This window comes from Arvicola amphibius, chromosome X (genome assembly GCF_903992535.2).
Source record: "Arvicola amphibius chromosome X, mArvAmp1.2, whole genome shotgun sequence".
NCBI lineage: Eukaryota > Metazoa > Chordata > Mammalia > Rodentia > Cricetidae > Arvicola > Arvicola amphibius.
Genome location: NC_052065.1, coordinates 130047921 through 130068189, shown reverse-complemented (window position 1 = coordinate 130068189; position 20269 = coordinate 130047921). Strand labels below are relative to the sequence as shown.

Below are 20269 nucleotides of genomic sequence, written 5' to 3'. Positions count from 1 at the left end.
CATACCATCTTCCCCATTTTCTTCTCTTGTCCTGTTATGTTGTTGTAATGATTTATTACATTTATTAAATTTCTGGAGACTAGACTGTTCTCATGTTTTAATGACAGTTTAGCTACTGCAGATTTGAAGAATAAGTAGGCTTAATATCTCCAAGCTTTGATTGCACAGTTTATAGTCAGAACTTGAGGCAGCAACAGAGCCTATGGGCTGAAATCAACTCCTAATTTGCATATAGATCCAAAAATACTGTTATTTTCTACATCCATGTCTATTATTTCCATTCACATGCTTAATAATTTTTTTGAGTCATAGTCCAAATGTGGGTATTAGGAATTGAGATCAATTGTTTGAACTTGGAGCACAAAATCTCAGGTTACTATACCCTCCTTTCCTTAGTATCTCCATACCATAAAACTTTCTTCATTAATTAGTTCAAGTATTAAAAATTTAGAGAGCACCAAAATAGAATGATCCAGATGTTAGAACTAGACCTATAAGAATTTTTCAAGCAAAGGGAAAAATATAAGAGGGTGCTGGAAGGCAATAAAGACACCAGACTTTTGAGCATATTGCAATAATATGATGTATGCCTAGAGTCCAGAATCAAGGGGAGTGAGCAGAAAGTAAGATTCTTATTATGATGAGAAATCAATAGATTCAGTGCATAAGGGTAATGACCAATATGACCTAGGTTTGAAAAGAATGAGTCTACAAACTCTATTAAAGAAGCAGTAGATAATAAGGATAAGAAGTGGCTTTGTGTGCCCATGCCAAACAGTACACATTCACCCGGACTTTACTCCTTGTGGCTTACTCCACTCCCTAAAAGTTTATCTTAGAAGAAAAACCCAATTGGTCTCCAAATAACTTCCTCATTGCTTTATTGACTCCACTTGATTTTCCTTATTATAATAGTTTAAACATATGATCTGTCAGTAGTATTTCATATTTAGGAAAAATTTACAAATAGATATTTTACCTTAGTAAGATTTTATGTCTTTGACTCCTCCTCTTTATTCACATCTACATCTGAATCAGTCTAGAAAGTAATTTCAAAAGGGAAATCTAAACTACAAGGACATGGTCACTCGAAAAGCAATTGTATCCTTATAAATTGCTAAAATTGATGAATAGTATTTTTTCAAAATGTGACTATGAGAAGCCTTTGCATTTTGCCTTAATGTAAGCTATCTAAAAATGATGTTGAAGTCCACTTTTCTTTTTCTTTTTTAATGGGGTACTGTACCCAGTTTCTTGAAAATACTAGGTAAGGGTGCAACCAGTAAGCAGTACCTTACAAGCCACATTCCATCTCCTTTTGTTTCATTCTGTCTTCAAGAATCCATCCATAGTGCACTCACTGATCATCATCATGCACATTTTGCATACGAGCAGGATCAGAAGAAGTTCTGTGATGAGGAGACAATATCTGGATTATACATTTAGTGATAGTGATTTTTTTCCTAAGCAGAAAGGTGCAGTCATTCACTTGCCTCAGGCACCCAAACTGCTAAATCAAATAAAAACACTGATTTCTAAATTAACTTAAAATTTTTCCATATAATATAATTTGTTCATATATTTTCCCATCTCTCAAATCCCCCCAGATAATCATCACTTCTCCCACCTACCCAACTTTATATTCTCTTCCCTACTCTCTCAAAAATCAAAATGTATAAGTAAAGAGATGAAAAAATACAAATCAATACAAGAGTAACCCTGACTGCTCCTTAGACTGGAAAGGGAAGGGGAGGAGAGTAGAGGGAAAGGGAGGGAAATGGGAGGTGGGGAGGAGGCAGAAATTTTTAATAATAATAATAATAATAATAATAACAACAAAGCATATTAGAAACATGGAGTTCATTTTGTGTTGTTCAACTGCTCTTGAAAGGGGTCTGCCCTGGACTATACATGTTATAGTCAATGTTACTCCCATTGGAGAAAACTGATTTTTTTTCCTCTCAAAGCAGGTATCAATTGTAAGACAGTTTCTTGACTAGGGGTGGGACTACTTACCCTTCTCCGTGTAGGAATTTTGCCTGGTTTGAACTCATGCAGGTCTTGTGCATACTGTCCATAGTCTGAGTGAGTCCATATGTTCATCAGCCCTCGTGTGTGTCTTGAAAATGCTGTTTCGGTGGAGTCATCCACCACCTCCAGCTCTTAAAAATCTTTCTACCTTGTAGAATAAGCAGCGGGCTGCGTCCCACTACCATGCTAGCTTACATCCGAAATAATTACATGGAAACTGTATTCATTTAAACACTGCCTAGCCCATTAGTTCCAGCCTCTTATTGTCCTAATTCTCACATCTTGATTTAACCCATGTTTAATAATTCTGTGTGACACCATGGGTGGTGTCTTACCAGGAAAGTTCAGCATGTCTGACCTGGGGGCTGGCTCCATGGTATCTACCCCAGAGAGGAGAGGCATGGCATCTGACTAACTTCCCTTCTTCCCAGGCATTCTGTTCTGTCTACTCCACCTATCTAAATCCTGCCCTATCAAAAAGCCAAGACAGTTTCTTTATTAACCAATGAGAGTCCTCCCCATCACTACCTCCTTTTCTGCATAGATCCCTGAGACTTGAGGGGAAGGGGTTTGTGCTGGCTAGACTTATGTCAACTTGGACCCAAGTTAGGAGTTATCTGAAAGGAGGGAACCTCAACTGAGAAATGCCTCTATAACACCGCTATAAGGAAATTTCTAATTAGTTATTGATTCAGGAGATCCAAGCCTATTTGGGTGGTGCCATCCCTAGGCTGGTGGTCCTGGGTTCTATAAGAAAGCAGGCTATGTAAGCCATGGGAGCAAGATATTTCTCTATGGTCTTTGTAACAGCTTTTTCTTCCCTGTTTGAGTTCATATGCTAAATTCCTTCAGCAATGAACTATGATGTGGAAGTGTTAGCTAATAAGCCATTTTCTCTCCAACATGTTTTTTGCTCATGATGTTTGTCACGGCAATAGAAACCCTAACTAAGACAAGTGGAACCAGGATAATGGGGGTATTGCTATAACAGACCTAACCATGTTGTATTTGGGAGAATTTTAGAAAGACTTGTTTGAAACTTTGGGATAGAAAATTCATTGAGTGTCCAGAGCCATGTAGATGAGGGGGGTCTGGCTTATGACTAGAGGGAAGCAAAGACAATACCAGGCTTTTGTGTGAAGAATCTATGGTTCTAGCTAGCTGGGGCTGAAGAATCAGCTTTTATTAACAAGATACCAGAACTACTGAAGTGAACCCTTTGCTATGCTGGGATTCTCAATGCTTGTAGGGGTGGAGCTGAGAAATTAGCAGAGATTAAGAAGAGACCAACATCACTTAGGTGAAATTTTTCTGGGACCTGTTCCTTCCTCAGAGTACACAGAAGCTTGTCTTCCAGAGGCAGCCAAGTTTTACCTTGTTCTGGCAAGTCAAACTTGGTACTGTGAGAGTTACCAGATGGTACTGGATATGAAGGCATGAAGAGCTCATGAAGGTACAGTCTCAGGGGCCAGTGAAGGCCCAGGTTTGAAAAGGTAATGCAGAGTGGTTGAGACTTGGCCTCATGAAGAGAGCCTAGGAGAGGCTATTAGATACACATATATGAAAGAATTTTAAATTGAGTTACCATATAATGTGGGAGATGCTGCCATAACTAGACAGCTTATGCTACCAAGTAAAATTCCCAGTAACCAGGAATGGGTTACATCTTGTTGAGTTGACTAAAATGGTTCCGTAAATACTGCAGAATATTGCCCAAGATAGCCACTTTCAAGTACCATATTCTTTCTCCACAGCTCGTTTTTAATTGCTGGCGTATGCTGCTGGCAGTCTAGGGTCTGATGCAGCATGTTTCTTTAGCTGGCCTACATACAATTTGATAGCAATGTCACTGTTTACCCTTGTCTTGGAGGATGAAAAGTGATGGATGTTTATATCAGCATTGCATAGTATGCAGTTTTTTTTTTCTTTCCCAATTTTAGAATGAAGACAGAGCCAATGTTTTGGCAACTTGTAAGTACTTTATTATTACTTTTGACCTATTCATATATTCACCTAGGAAAGAGGTTAGTGAAGGTCAACTATGTACTGAATTAAGAAAATCATTTCTTAAATCAAATAGAGAAAAAGAAGAGTGGTTGTTTTTTCTTGAAGGAGCAGGATCTATATCTATATCTATATCATCTATATCTATATCTATATCCATATCCATATCCATATCCATATCTATCTATCTCTATCTCTATCTCTATATGTCTATATCTATATATGGGATTGAACCCAGGAACACACTCATGCTAGTCAAGTTCACTCACAACCACTGAGATATATCCCTAGTCCCTTTCTTACTTTTTATTTTATTTGAGAGACAGTCTTACCAACTTAATAGCAATATTAATTATACAAAGAAATGAGTTTCATATTGGTGTGCTCATACATGAATATATTTTCATCATATTAACCTTCTGTTCTTTCTTGTTTCTACAGCAGTCCTTTTCTTCTTCATTATGCTTTCATGTCTTTTTACCTGTTAGTTCGATTCCACATATAAATGAAAGTCTTTGATAGTTGCCTTTCTGATTCTAGTTAAGTTTGCTTAGTAGGATTGACTTTCAATTCTACCAGTTTTTCTGCAAACAACATATTTTTATTCATTTTATGGATGAATAAAAACCCATTATGTACATATGCCACATTTTCTTTGTTCACTCACCTGTTATGAACACCTAGGTTGATTACATATTTTTTGAGTATTGTAAATAGTTGTGCAGTTACCATGGATATAAAAGTATCTGTATAGTATGCTGGCTTAAATTTTTTCAAATAGCTAGGAAGGGCATGGTTAAGTCATATATATCCAATTCTATTATTTTTTTTGATGTACCTTAACTGATATTTACAAGGGGTACACTAGCTTACATTTCAGTAAAATATATGAGGGTTCAGAATCCCTCTTTTTCATGGTTTTCCAATTGTTCTAAGATTAAAGGGATTATTACTATTCAGTTTGGGCACACATATGCTAAGGTCTAATATAACTTGTTACTAGGCTCAGTCCTAGGAAAAATTTCTTTAGCATAGACTAATTTTCAAGAAACTAGACTGAATAATAGAGTGAAACACAGCAAAGATGCTTGCTTTAACCTGTTTATTTTGTTTAATATGAAATAAAAATGCTACTTTTCAATTGTGCCAGTTACACAAGAAGCAAAACCACTTTGAAACTCAGATATACTCAAGAAATGTTAGTGTCTGTATATTATCTGAAAATGATATGATTGTATTACAGTAAGAGAAAGCATCCACTATAATGACATATTGCAACTTTTCAAAATGGATTTTAGGGAACTTGCTTAGCAGGGAAAAGGTAATTTTCACTGAGTTTGATGATCTAAGTTGGAGCCCAGGAACACACATGGTGGATGGAGAGAGCTGACTCCTGAGAGTTTCATCTAACCTCTACATACTAGGTGTGGCACTCGTGTTTGTACTCATGTAAATGTATGCATGTGCCACACTTACACACAGACACAACACACCAAACAAGAAATAAATGTAAAAAGTATTTGAAACATACATTTGTGGGTGTTTAATCTTAGATTCTATATCCCATTAAGAGTGTGTAGAAAAATTTAATTATATTTAATTTTTACACGAATAACACATTTTTGTCATAAAAATTACCAGTGGCTCATGAGAACACCACAGTTGCCATAGAAAATTTTTGGTAGGAATATTTATTGTTGTGTGACAAAATATCTAAGAGGAACAACTCAAGGGAGGATGATGTAACTTTAGCTTGTGGTTTTAGAAATTTTATCCATAGTTGTTGTCTCTGTTCATACTGATGAGGCAGAAAAGCATTTCAGTGGTGAGAATGTGTGAAAAGTAGCAGAGAGGTATAGGAATAGGTCAGGTACAAAATATTCCCAAGTACAAAGTCCCATCCCTAAATAACTACTTTTCACAGTCAATTCTTCAGAATAGTTCCCAAAAATAGCACTATACCAGATGTTCAAAGCATGAACCCATGGGGGAACATCATATATTGAAGCCTTAGGCAACATATGGTATGAAATTGTAAAGTTTCTGGAAAAACCACAGGGAGATATCTCTAAACCAGGTTCCTCAAAGCACAAACAACCATAACAAAGATGAGATATCAACCAAATTAAACTAAAACTAAAATACAAAACCAACAAAACAAAACCAAACCAAACACACAACAGTGGAATAATCATTAAAATGAAGAAACAACCTATTAAATGTGAAAAATATAAAGTGTATTTTAAAGATTTATGGGAAATCTTGTCAATTTGTTTTGATTTACAATCACAATAGAAACACATCTTTTGCTGGATCTGAGGGGTTTTCTAGAAGGGTTTGAATGAAGAGGAATAACTTGATCTGAATTTGTAGCACCACGTCATGGCCTAGATTCCTAGATTAAACAAAAGGAGAGAATTGAGCTGAACTCCAGCATTCAGCTTGTCTGTTCCCTGACTGTATGAAATGGAACCAGTTTGAAACAGTGAGTCAAACAAAATAAATTCTTAATCCCTAAGCTACTTTGTTAGATGTTTGATACAGCAATGGGAAAGGAACTAATACAGGAGGACATATGAATTATAAAATAGATTCAATTCTCCTGCAATTAAAAGAGCAAAAGACCTGGATAAAGATTATATATGGAAAGGTTTATTTGGATTTCTGGTTTCAGAGGGTTAGGGCCAATAATGGAGGAGACAGCTTCGTGGCAGACAGATGACATAGCAGCTGGAGCTGGAAGTTAAAAACTGAGAGATAACATCTTGAGCCTTAATTAGGAAGCACAGTGGCGAACTTGAAGTGATGGAGGCATTTCGAAACCTTAAAGCCCACCCCCAGTTGCATACTTGCTTCAGCAAGGCCTCATCTCCTAATATACCCAAAGAGTACCATGAACTTCAAGCCAAATGTTCAATTAACTGAGTGTATGGGAGACACTCTTATTTAAATCACTACAAGGAGGACAGAAGATTAAAATAATAATAGTGGAATAATATTCAGCTCTAAGAACATGAATTCTTAACTTGCCATGTGGTAAAAACAGGGAGGTAAAGTAACCCAAATATTCTACTTTCATTCTCTGTTTCTGTGATTAAAGCACTGACCAAAGAACCCAGAGAGTTTATTTGACTTATAATCTAGGTCACAGTCCATTATGAGGGAAGTCAGATAGCAAGTACTTGAAGCAACTTCTTAAATCTAAAGCAGAGAGAAATGTATGTACCCATACTTCTGTCTTGATTGCTTTTATCTAGCTTTCTCTGTCTTGTGTGGTTCACCTGAACATGAATGGTACTACCTACAATGGTTTAGCTGTTCTTCCCCTTCCTTCTCCTCCTCTTCTTTTTCTTCTTTTCTTCTAACTGAATTTTCTTTTTATTTGTTTTAATGTTTTTTCCCTTTTAATAAAAATAGATTTTTTATCACATTGTATATCCTGATTAGAGTTTTCCTTCCCTCTACTCGTCCCAGTTCCTTCTCACTCCCTTCCCATCCAGATCTACTTCTTTCTGTCTCTCATTAGAAACAAACAGGCTTCTAAGGGATTCTAGTATAATTTACATAATATAATATAATTACTATAAATAATATAATATAAAATAAGAACTAACACATTGGAATTGGACAAACAGACAGAAAGAAATGAGCCCAGGAGAAAGCACAAGAATCAGAGACCCATTTGTTCACATGCTCATGATTCCCACAAAAATATTAAACTTGAAGTCATAAAATATATGCAGAGGGCCTGGTGCAGACCTCTGCAGGCTTGTGCATACTGCATCGGAGTCTGTGAGTTCATGTGAGCTTTGATCATGTTAATTTGGAGGATCTTGTTTTCTTGGTGTCCTCCATCTCCTCTAGGTTTTTTACTACTACTTCCCCCTATACAAAGAGTGACAAAGTTTCCAACATTCAGCCCTAAGTGGGATGTTTCCTTCACATCCCACCCCTCAGGAGTCAAAGAACCCTATATTTTCTGGCTGTGGGTCTCTGTATTTGTTCCCATCTGCTGCAGGAAGAAGTTTCTCTGATGGTGGCTCAGCAAGGCACTGATCTTTGAGTATAGTAGAATGTCATTAGGAGTCATTGTATTGCTACATTTTGTTGTCTTGTTTTTTTTTTTTTTTCAGTGGTGGTGGTAATATTTTGTTATTGTTATTTTGACTGGTAATATTTTATTTTATCCTAGGTCCCTGGGATATCAAGTCTCAGAAACGATGGGTTATATAGTTCCAAGAATGATAACCCAAACAGTATCAGGTATGGGTTCCATCTTGTGGAGTGGGGAGTGGGCCTAAAGAAGATATACAAATGGCTAACACATATATGAAAAGTTGTCCAGCACCACATATCAACATGGGAAATGTTAAGTAAAAACCATGTGGAGGCCTGGTGTTGTGGAATTTATAAGGGTGACCCTGGAAAGAACTACTAGTAGTGGATGATAGGGAGCCTGAACTGGTCATCTTTTGTAACCAGGCAAGGGTTCCAACAGAGGGACTGGAACACCAACCAAGCCATAAAACCTTTCACCTACAATTAATTTTGCCTACAAGTTGTGCTGGGGTAAATGTGGTGCAGAAATTGTGGGGAGTGGCCAACCAATGATTGGTCTAGTCTTAACTCATGCCGTGAAAGGGAGTCCATCCCTATCACTGTCTGAAGGGCCAGGGTCCAGAGGCTAGGTACCACAGAGACTTAGAACCAAACGTGACTGGCAAACATAGTCAATGAAATGATTCCCAATGATATTCTGCTATACTCATAGATCAGTGCCTAGCCTAGTTGTCATCAGAGAGTAGGTTTTTAAATGTTTTCACTAGGAAAATAGTAAAAGATAAAGTAATGAATATGTTAAATATATAGAATTAGGTATACAACAATGAACATATACATAGTACAATATAAATATATACAATTTTGTTTTCTGAAAAAGAGTTGTGCTGTGTTATAAGCTTTTAGTTTATTTTTGAGACTATAATTTTTTATTTTATTTTAAAAAAACAATCTTTTCTCATTTTATATACCAAATTCAGAGAGATAATTTAATTGCAACATTTCTCCCTTTCTTTTCATCCTTTGAAACCCTCCCTTATACCCCTTCCCGCTGTCTTTTAAATCCATGATACATTTTTTCGCCAATTGTTATTACCTGCATATAAGTATTTAGTTATTAACTCTATGAGGTTGCATATAGCTAGAGTTTCCTTCTTTATCTGTAAAGTAGAATTGATTAGCTATAAAGATTCTAGGTTTCATGGAAAGTCAAGTGACTTTCTGAATGCCGTGTAGTTGCATAGATGAAAAGAGGCATCAGTTCTTATGGCAAAGTGTCTTCTACATTATGCTTTCTTTTCAACATATTGCTGTGGTTCTTGTTAATAGTATTATTGGGTCTATGAAGCAACAAAGAAGAAAGCACATATTACTTCACAAAATTTAACTTTGATGCAGCAGTACTTTCACTCTGTATTAATGGTAGGAATAGCTATATTAAGTTTTTTAATTTCAGTTTTCTTTTGTGTACTATGTAATAAGAAGATGGGCTTGAAGCTATTTCTTTGTGCCTTATTTAGATCATCAGCCATTAGAAAGATTTCTAAAACTTTCAATTTCCTTATCTATTAAATAAGGGTTCTGATATTTTACCTAGGAGGATTATAATAAGGATGGAGGAATATATATCCTTGTTTATATATTCTTGCTTACATATCAGATGGTAGCAACAAATTACTCATTGTCATGCTTTAATAACTAAGCCACTATCATATACAATGTCTAAGAAGTAGCATGCTTTCTAAAATATATAAAACTGAAAATATTTTATTAGACTTTTTGGAGTTCTTTACATAGGTAACATAATTTAATAGATTGTATTTTAAATACTTGGAATTAGATTTTTTAATAGTTTCTGAAAAATAAAAGCCTTTCTCTTTCTTCAACTCCCACTCCACAGTATAATAATAGACAAATGAATAACTGCTGCCATCAGTAAACCTAACAGGAGGCATGTATTCATATGGTGACATTGCCTTTCTTTACTTCAGGATTTTGGACAGGATAGGCACAAGAGAATTGGAGAGGCATACATTGAGCAGCTTTCCTGAGACTGGATGTTGATGATATTGAAAATTTACCTTTTCAGTTTAGAGTGTTGAAAAAATATATGAGAGAATCTTTCTGCTCAAGTTTCTTTTTAAGGAGGTTTTTAAGATTAGTTTAATCATTGGTTATTTTATACTTTCATTTAATAATGCTTCTCTATTCATTCTCCTTCATTTTGCTCCTCATCTGCATTGCTCCACATTAAGGCTGAGAATGTTGATCTCTTTAATATAATGAAGAGACAAAGGAAGACTCAGTTTCAGTTTTATAAGGTGGAATCTAGTTGCAATATTGTTTTAAGATTAAAAAATTGTATGTATGCATGCAAGCCGCATGTGTGCAGGCACTATGGAGTCCCAAATAGGGCATCAGATCCCTTGGATTTAGAATTGCAGGTAGTTGTGACCCAAAAGATGTGAGTTCTAGGAGCTGAAGTTGTCTCTGATCCATTTAACAATAATCTCTCAAGCTACAGATGTAATTTCTGATTTAGCAGAAGAAACAATGATTAGGATGCCCAAGGGGAATTTCACGGTAAATGAGGAAAGAGGAAAATACATCCAGATTTTCTGAGATAATGACTTGGGTACTGAACCAGCATGATATACAAATATTGCACCACCCATTTTACTATCCCATAATTTTCACTCAGTTTAGAATATTTTTCATATGTAGAGATGATAATTTATTGATATACATTGTAAGAAATTTGTATATGTTCTTTGTACTAGTGGAGGGTATTATAGTATATGCAAAATCATAACCAAAATTGAATTCAACAATAGTGACTAACATCAAATACAAAAGTAAAAGACTTACATTGCTTTTAATTCAGAATACCAGGAGGACCGTCAATTTATGACTTGAAAGTTATTTAGGAGAATGTATTTATAAGGAGCCATTAATCAAAGAGGTTCTAATTCATCAAGAGAATTATTCCTCATGAATTAGAGATAGAATTGGATAGTTAGTTTGGTTAATTCTTTATAAAAAACAGTTAATAGAGACAGAGTGGTGATCAATAATCAGTCTTTATAATTGAATCTTAAGCTTTTGAATTTGTCAACAATAATAAAGTGTGCAATTAGAAAGTAGCTAGGGGCCGGGCGGTGGTGGCACACGCCTTTAATCCCAGCACTCGGGAGGCAGAGGCAGGCGGATCTCTGTGAGTTCGAGACCAGCCTGGTCTACAAGAGCTAGTTCCAGGACAGGCTCTAAAAGCTGCAGAGAAACCCTGTCTCGAAAAAACCAAAAAAAAAAAAAAAAAAGAAAGAAAGTAGCTAGGGAAATAATAGTTGTGCCTTTAATAAAGACTGAGACCTTTTATAAACTCTATGTAATTAGGTTTTGTGTGCTAGCAAATCTTTTTGAGCCAGCGAATCTTTTTTGAACCATACAAAATTATGGGCCTTATCATATTTGAATGTTATTGATGCCTCTATTTCAGATACAGAGAAATTAAGAATGATAACTTGAAAAAGAAATAATGGAAAGGTAAAATTACAGATAATTGAAAACGGAGAAGAGCCATTTTCATTGTCTAAAAAAGTTGACAATGAGATCCAGCATGTATCTATTATTTTTTATGACATTCTGTGACCCGATACTAGCTGAGTCAATGAAAGATAATATCCGTCATAATGAGCTTAATTTCCCATATAACCAGAATCACTGCATGAAGTTAGATGCAGACTGATAAGTGCCTGAATGATTCAAACACTATTATTGAAAATATTAATGATGTGTATATTGTATCATGAACTCAGCCAGTTGCCTTGCTTTTATTTAATATGAACAATGACTTCAGTGCTGCATAGCACTTTATCAAGAAGGCAAATCATAATTGAAGCAGTTAATTTAGTGTACAACATTTCATTTTCATAGCAACTTGGGAGAATTAGCAGGTCAGAGTTCTCTATACTTATTTGTTAGATGATGACTCTAGCAAAAGAATGGCATGAAACAGGACATTCTATTCCATACCTTTTAATTATCTTCTGTTGCTGATTTTCATCTGCCACAACATATGTATTTTTAGGCTACAACTGCATTATAGATTCTATTATAAATCAAAGGGGCGTATTCTTATATACAGATTCACATTCATATTTATTTTATATCTGGAACTTAGCTGTATGTTTATGAGTTTAAATATAATTTTATCTCCACACACTTTAGCTACTAAGGGATATAATTACTTATATGAATCAGGATTGTTGCATGGCATATCCTTAGGGACAACTCTTTCTGACTTTCAGAAGGTTATTGTTTACACTTTTCAAATTTTCAAATTTTCCCTTTAGTTAAATGGAAATATAGAAGAGTCCATGTAAAGTAATTAATTATGTTTTTGATAATTTCATATGTTTGTACAGTAAAATATAATATTGAGTTCCATTTCCTCCTCCAACTTCCATATATCTTTAAAACATGGTCTCTACCAACTTCATGTCTTTTAATTTTGATAACATATTAAGTTCAGTTGGTGTTGCTTACATGTTCATGGGTATGTGGTCATCTGTTGGAATATAGAAAATCTATCAGTGGGTAAATCATTAATAAAGAATGGTTCTCTCTACTCTAGAAACTACCCTTTCTTAATAGCACCTGAGTAAGGAGTGGGTCCTGGAAATTATCTCCTTTATGCCAGGATTTAGGTACCTTGATCTTGTATAGGGTATTTAATGGAACTAGATACTCCTACTAAACACCATTTATCTCAGGTTACAACATTAAAAACAATTTAAACACTCATGTAAATCAATATTGTGGTTCAAAGTATTGAATAAGATTATGAATGATCAGAACCAGGGGTTATCAGTTAAGTAAATAATGTTATCTCCAAAGGAAAAATTACAGGAATGCTACATTATAGCATTTACATGTTTTCTATAGCTAAATAATGAATACTATTTAATGGAGTAGTGTTTATTTGTTAATTTCATTGGTTAATAAAGAAACTGCCTTGGCCCTTTAATAGGACAGAAAATTAGGTAGGCGGAGTAAACAGAACAGAATGCTGGGTAGAAGGCAGTGAGGCAGACGTATCAGGCAGTCACCACAGGCAGTCATCATGCTTCTCCTCTATGAGATGGACGCAGGTTAAGATCTCTCCTGGTAAGTAACCACCTCGTGGTGCTACACAGATTACTAAATATGGGTTAAAGCAAGATGTGAGAATTAGATAATAAGAGGCTGAAACAAATGGGCCAGGCAGTGATTAAATGAATACAGTTTCCGTGTAATTATTTTGGGTAAAGCTAGCCGGGTGGTGGACACAGCCTGCTGCTCTATCTACAACTATTTATTCGCAAAATCAAGTAAGCTGAAAAAATGGGTTTGAAGTATAACCTTTGTTATACTGAAGGGTTATTACGTATCATTGAATAAAATTCATCAAAACACAAGTTCTTCCTGAAAAATTTCACCTTTCCCTGTAACTTAAGATATATTACTCAGTATGGCTTGAAGCTGAAAAAAACACTGTTGACCCACAGGTTCTTGAACAAATAACCCATTTTAATTTTATAAGAGAATACCTTTGGGGGTGAGTGTGTTTCTGAACAGTGGGCTGCAGAAGCCCGGGTCAAAGAGCACAGACATTCCTTGACCCCCTTATCTTTCTGGTCATTCTGCAGAGGTTTCTCCCCATGCCTTCTGCTCTTCTCTTCTTATCCCATCCCAGTGTCCCTAAGGCACTGCTTCCCTCCTTCAGGGCCACAAAACCACCCTGCTCGGCCCATATTGGGGCTGGGACATGGTGGTGAGTGGCAGGAGATCCTTTGTTTTATTGAGCTTGCCAGTGGTGAGCTGGGCCTTTTGTCTGTGAGATACATGCCCAGCAAGGAGGCAATATCCAATAACAGAAGACCCATCAGAGGTGTACCTGCCCAACAAAAAGCCCTTATCCTGCAACAGAAGATCCATCAGAGGGGTCCCTGGCCAAAAAGGGGCCATAATCCTGTACCAGAATAACTATTGGAGAGCATTTGAAGGAAGAAATGGGCAGGTACCAAGACAAGAATCCCTCCAACAATCTGAAAAACAACATGAAAACACCAGAACATAGCGATCTTACAACAGAAGGACTGGAACACCCTAATCTAGAAGAAACGGAAAAAATTAACATCATGAAAGTGAAAGAGACTCTTAAACTGGATATGAAAAACTCCCTTAAAGAAATGGATGAGAAGTATAACAAAAAGTTCGAAGAAATAAGTAAATCAGTAAATGATACCCTGGAAAACCAAGAAAAAACAATCAAACAGGTAATGAAGACAGTTCAAGATTTGAAAACTGAAATGAAGACAAGGAAGAAAACACAAACCAAGGGCCAGCAGGATATGGAAAATCTAGGTAAATGAACAGAGACTACAGAAACAAGCATAACCAATAGAATACAAGAGATAGAAGAATCTCAGATCCTGAAGATACCATAGAGAAAATAAACGCACTGATCAAAGAAAACAGCAAATCCAAGAAATTCTTATCACAAACCATCCAGGAAATCTGGGAGAAAATAAAAAGACCAAACCTAAGAATAATAGGAGTATTTGAAAGAGAAGAATTACAGATCAAAGGCCTAGAAAATATATTCAACAAAATTGTAGAAGAAAACTTTCCCAACCTAAAGAAAGATATTCCTATGAAGGTTCAAGAAGCATACAGAACACCAAATAGACTAGATCAAAAAAGAACTTCCCCTCGCCATATAATAATCAAAACAAAAAACATACAGATTAAAGCAAGAATATTAAGAGCTGCAAAGGAAAAAGGTCAAGTAACTTATAAAGGTAAACCTATCAGACTTACCCTGGACTTCTTTATGGAAACCATGAAAGCAAGAAGGTCCTGATTAGAGGTACGGCAGAAACTGAGAGACCATGGATGCAAGCCCAGAATACTATACCCAGCCAAGGTATCGGTCACTATCAATGGAGAAAACAAAATATTTCAGGATACAAACAAATTTAAACAATATGTAGCCACAAAGCCAGCCTTACAGAAAGTAATAGAAGGACAATCACAAACCAAGGAATACAACAATGCTAACACTGCCTACCTACAATAACTCAGTCATCTAGCGACCCCTCACCAGCACAACTAAAAGAAAGGTAAACACAAACTCTACTAAGAAAAAAGAAAATGACCGGAGTTAACAACCACTGGTCATTAATATCACTGAATATCAATGGACTCAATTCACCTATAAAAGGGCACAGGCTAAGAGATTGGATACGAAAACAGGATCCAACATTCTGCTGCTTACAAGAAATATACCTCAAAGACAAAGAAAGACATCTACTCAGACTAAGGGGTTGGGAAAAGGTTTTTCAAGCAAATGGACCTAAGAAACAAGCAGGTGTGGCCATACTAATTTCTAACAAAATTGACTTCAAACTAAAATCAATCAGAAGAGATGGAGATGGACATTTTACACTCAAAACAGGAATAATTCATCAGGATGAAGTCTCAATCCTGAATATCTATGCCCCTAATATGAAGGCACTCACTTATGTAAAAGAAACACTTCTAAAGCACAAGGCAGCCATCAAACCACACACACTAATAGTAGGAGACTTCAACACACTTCTCTCACCAATGGACAGGTCAATCAGACAGAAAACTAACAAAGAAATAAGAGAATTAATGGAGGTAATGAAACAAATGGACTTAACAGACATCTATAGATCATTCCAACCACATAGGAAAGAATATATCTTCTTCTCTGCAGCTCATGGAACCTTGTTGAAAATTGATCATATACTCTGTAACAAAGCAAACTTTCACAGATACAAAAAAATACTAGTAACCACCTGTGTCTTATTGGATCACCATGGATTAAAGCTAGAATTCAACAAAAATGCTACCCCCAGAGAGACTACAAACTCATGGAAACTGAACATTCAACTACTGAATCATTCCTGGGTCAAAGAAGAAATAAAGAAAGAAATTAAAGTCTTCCTTGAATTTAATGAAAATAAAGACACAACATACTCAAACCTGTGGGGCTCTATGAAAGCAGTGCTAAGAGGAAAGTTCATAGCACTAAGTGCCCACTTAAAGAAAATGGAGAAAGCACACATTGGAGACTTAACAGCAAACCTGAAAGCTCTAGAAAAGAAAGAAGCAGACTCACCTAGGAGGAGTAGAAGACTGGAAATAGTCAAACTGAGGGCTGAAATCAACAAAATAGAAACACAGAAAACAATCCAAAGAATCGATGAAACAAAAAGCTGGTTCTTAGAGAACATCAACAAGATTGACAAACTCCTATGCAAATAATCTAATGGCAGAGAGAGAACATGAAAATTTATAAGAACAGAAATGAAAAGGGGAACATAACCACAGACACAGAGGAAAATCAGAGAATCATTAGATCTTACTACAAAAGCCTGTATGCCACAAAATTGGAAAATGTAAAAGAAATGGATATTTTTTAGATAAGTACCATATAACAAAGTTGAATCAAGATTAGGTGAACAATGTAAATAGACCTTATAGCCGTGAAGTATTAGAAGCTGTTATCAAAAACCTCCCTACCAAAAAAAGTCCAGGACCAGATGCTTTCAATGCAGAATTCTACCAGAACTTCCAAAAAGACCTAATACCTATACTCCTTAATGTATTTCACAATATAGAAGCAGAAGAGTCATTGCCAAATTCCTTTTATGAAGCTATAGTTACCCTGATACATAAACCACACAAAGACTCAATCAAGAAAGAGAATTACAGGCCAGTCTCACTCATGAACATCAACACAAAAACTCTCAATAAAATACTGGCAAACTGAATTCAAGAACACATTAGAAAAATTTTCCATTATAATCAAGTAGGCTTCATTCCAGAGTTGCAGGGCTGGTTCAACATATGCAAATCTATCAGTGTAATCCATAATATAAATAAACAGAAAGAACAAACCATATGATTATTTCATTAGATGCTGAAAAAGCATTTGACAAAATTCAGCACCCTTTTATGATAAAGGTCTTGGAGAGGTTAGGGATACAAGGGTCATTCCTAAATATAATAGAAGCTATTTACAGCAAGCTGACAGCTAACATCAAACTAAATGGAGAGAAACTCAAAGCCATTCCACTAAAATCAGGAACATGACAAGGCTGTCCACTCTCTCCATATCCATTCATTATAGTGCTTGAAGTTCTTGCAATAGCAATAAGACAGCATAAGGAGATCAAGGGGATTCGAATTGGAAAGGAAGAACTTAAACTTTTGTTATTTGCAGATGATATGATAGCGTACATAAGCGACCCCAAAAACTCTACCAAAGAACTCCTACAGCTGAAAACCATCTTTAGTAATGTGGCAGGTTACAAGATCAACTCCAAAAAATCAGTTGCCCTCCTATACACAAAGGATAAAGAAGCAGAGAGGGAAATCAGAGAAGCATCACCTTTCATGATAGCCACAAATAGCATAAATTATCTTGGGCTAACTCTAACAAGGAAGTAAAAGATCTATTTAACAAGAACTTCAAGTCTTTGAAGAAAGAAATTAAAGAGGATACCAGGAAATGGAAGGATCTCCCTTGCTCTTGGATTGGGAGGATCAACAGTAAAAATGGCAATTCTACCAAAAGCAATCTATAGATTCAATGCAATCCGCATTAAAATACCATCAAAATTCTTCAGAGACCTTGAAAGAAAAATAATCAACTTTATATGGAAAAAAACCAAAAAACCCAGGATAGCCAAAACAATCTTATACAATAAAGGAATTCTGAAGGCATTACCATCCCTGACTTCAAACTCTATTACAGAGGTACAGTATTGAAAACAGCTTGGTATTGGCATGAAAACAAAGAAGTCGACCAATGGAATTGAATAGTAGACCCGGATATTAATCCACACACCTATGAAGACCTGATTTTCGACAAAGGAGCTAAAAGTATACAATAGAAGAAAGAAAGCATCTTCAACAAATGGTGCTGGCATAACTGGATGTCAACCTGTAGAAGAATGAAAATTGATCCATATCTATCACCATGTACAAAACTCAAGTCCAAATGGGTTGAAGACCTCAATATTAATATGAACACACTTATACTGATAGAGGAGAAAGAGGGAAGTACTCTGCATCACATGGGCACAGGAGACCACTTCCTATGTACAAACCCAGCAGCACAGGCATTAAGGGCAATATTGAATAAATGGGACCTACTGAAACTGAGAAGCTTCTATAAAGCAAAGGACACTGTCATTAAGACAAAAGGGCTACCTAATGTCTCGGAGAAGATCTTCACCAACCCCATAACAGACAAAGGTCTGATCTCCAGAATATATAAAGAACTCATGAAACTAGACTTTAAAATGGTAATTAACCCAATTAAAAAATGGGGCACTGAACTGAACAGAGAATTCTCAACAGAAGAAGTTCAAATGGCCAAAAGACATTTAAGGTCATGCTCAACCTTCTTAGCGGTCAGGGAAATGCAAATCAAAACAACCTTGAGATACCATCTTACAGCTGTCAGAATGGTTAAAATCAAAAACACTAATGATAGCCTTTGCTGGAGAGGGTGTGGAGTAAGGGGTACTCATCCACTTCTGGTGGGAATGAAAACGTGTGCAAACACTTTGGAAATCAGTGTGGCGGTTTTTCAGGAAATTCGGAATCAACCTACTCCAGGATCCTGCAATACCACTCTTGGGAATATACCCAAGAGTTGTCCTATCATACTACATAAGCATTTGTTCAGCTATGTTCATAGCAGCATTATTTGTAATAGCCAGAACCTGGAAACAACCTAGATGTCCTTCAATGGAAGAATGGATACAGAAAGTATGGAATATATACACATTAGAGTACTACTCAGCGGTAAAAAACAATGACATCTTGAACTTTGTATGCAAATGGATGGAAATAGAAAACACTATTCTGAGTGAGGTAACCCAGACCCAGAAGGATGAATTTGGAATGTACTCACTCATCAGTGGATTCTAGACATAAATAAAGGTCAGTGAACCTATAATTCCTGATCCTAGAGAAGCTAAATAAGAAGGTGAACCCAAAGGAAAACATAGTTATCCTCCTGGATATAAAAAGTAGAGTAGATTGCCAGGCAAATTTTGGGACCTTGTGGGTGGGTGTGGGGTAGCGGTAAGGAGTGATGGGGAGATGTGGATAGAAAAGTGAAGAGGGGAGGATGAGGAGACCCTGGGGTAATTGGACTTTTGGGATGGAGGAAGGGTAGATAGGGGTGCAGGGAAGAAGATATCTTAATTAAGGGAGCCATTTTAGGGTTAGCAAGAGCCTTCACTCTAGAAGGGGTCCCAGGTATCCATGGAGATGTCCACAGCTAGTTCCTTGGGCTGCTGAGGAGAGGGAGCCTGAAATGGCCCTTTCCTATTGCCATACTGATGAATATCTTGCATATCACCATAGAAGCTTCATCTGGCGATGGAGTGAGATAGAGACAGAGACCCACACTGGGGTGCAGGACTGAGCTCCCATGGTCCAAATAAGGAGCTGAAGGAGGGATAACATGAACAAGGAAGTCAGGACCATGAGGAGTGTGCCCACCCACTCAGACTGCTGGGCTTGTCTAATGGGAGCTCACCAAGGCCAGCTCGACTGGGACTGAAAAAAACATGGGATCAACCGGATTCTGTGAACGTGGGGGACAATGAAGGCTGACTGAGAAGCCAAGAACAATGGCACTGGGTTTTGATCCTACCGCATGTACTGTTTTTTGGGGAGCCTAGTCTGTTTAGATGTGCACCTTCCTGGACCTAGATGGAGTGGGTTGGACCTTGGACTTCCCATAGGGCAGGGAACCCTGACTGCTCCTTGGACTGTCAAGGGAAGGGGAGGGAAATGGGAGGAAGGGAGGAGGTGGAAAATTTTAATAATAATAATAATAATAATAGTGAATACCTTGTAATTTATAGATTTTTTTTCCATATTTCATGCAAAACATAGACCTATGAAGTGTAATTTATTATAAGACTTGGAAAGGCTTAGAAAAGGACATTGGACTCAGGGTAGCTCATAAAGTCATCCTACTGATTGGTTTTAGATTGAAATGAATGCACTAATTGAATTGAACCAACCTCTTTGTTTTTCAGTTTCTTTATCTGATAGTGGGAATAATAATTCCAGATAC

The 20269-nt window shown here is 36.5% G+C and overlaps 1 pseudogene; it reads right to left on the bottom strand.

Annotated features, from left to right (window-relative positions):
• Nucleotides 1-20269, bottom strand: part of LOC119804498 — a 116956-nt pseudogene that overhangs the window by 36078 nt on the left and 60609 nt on the right.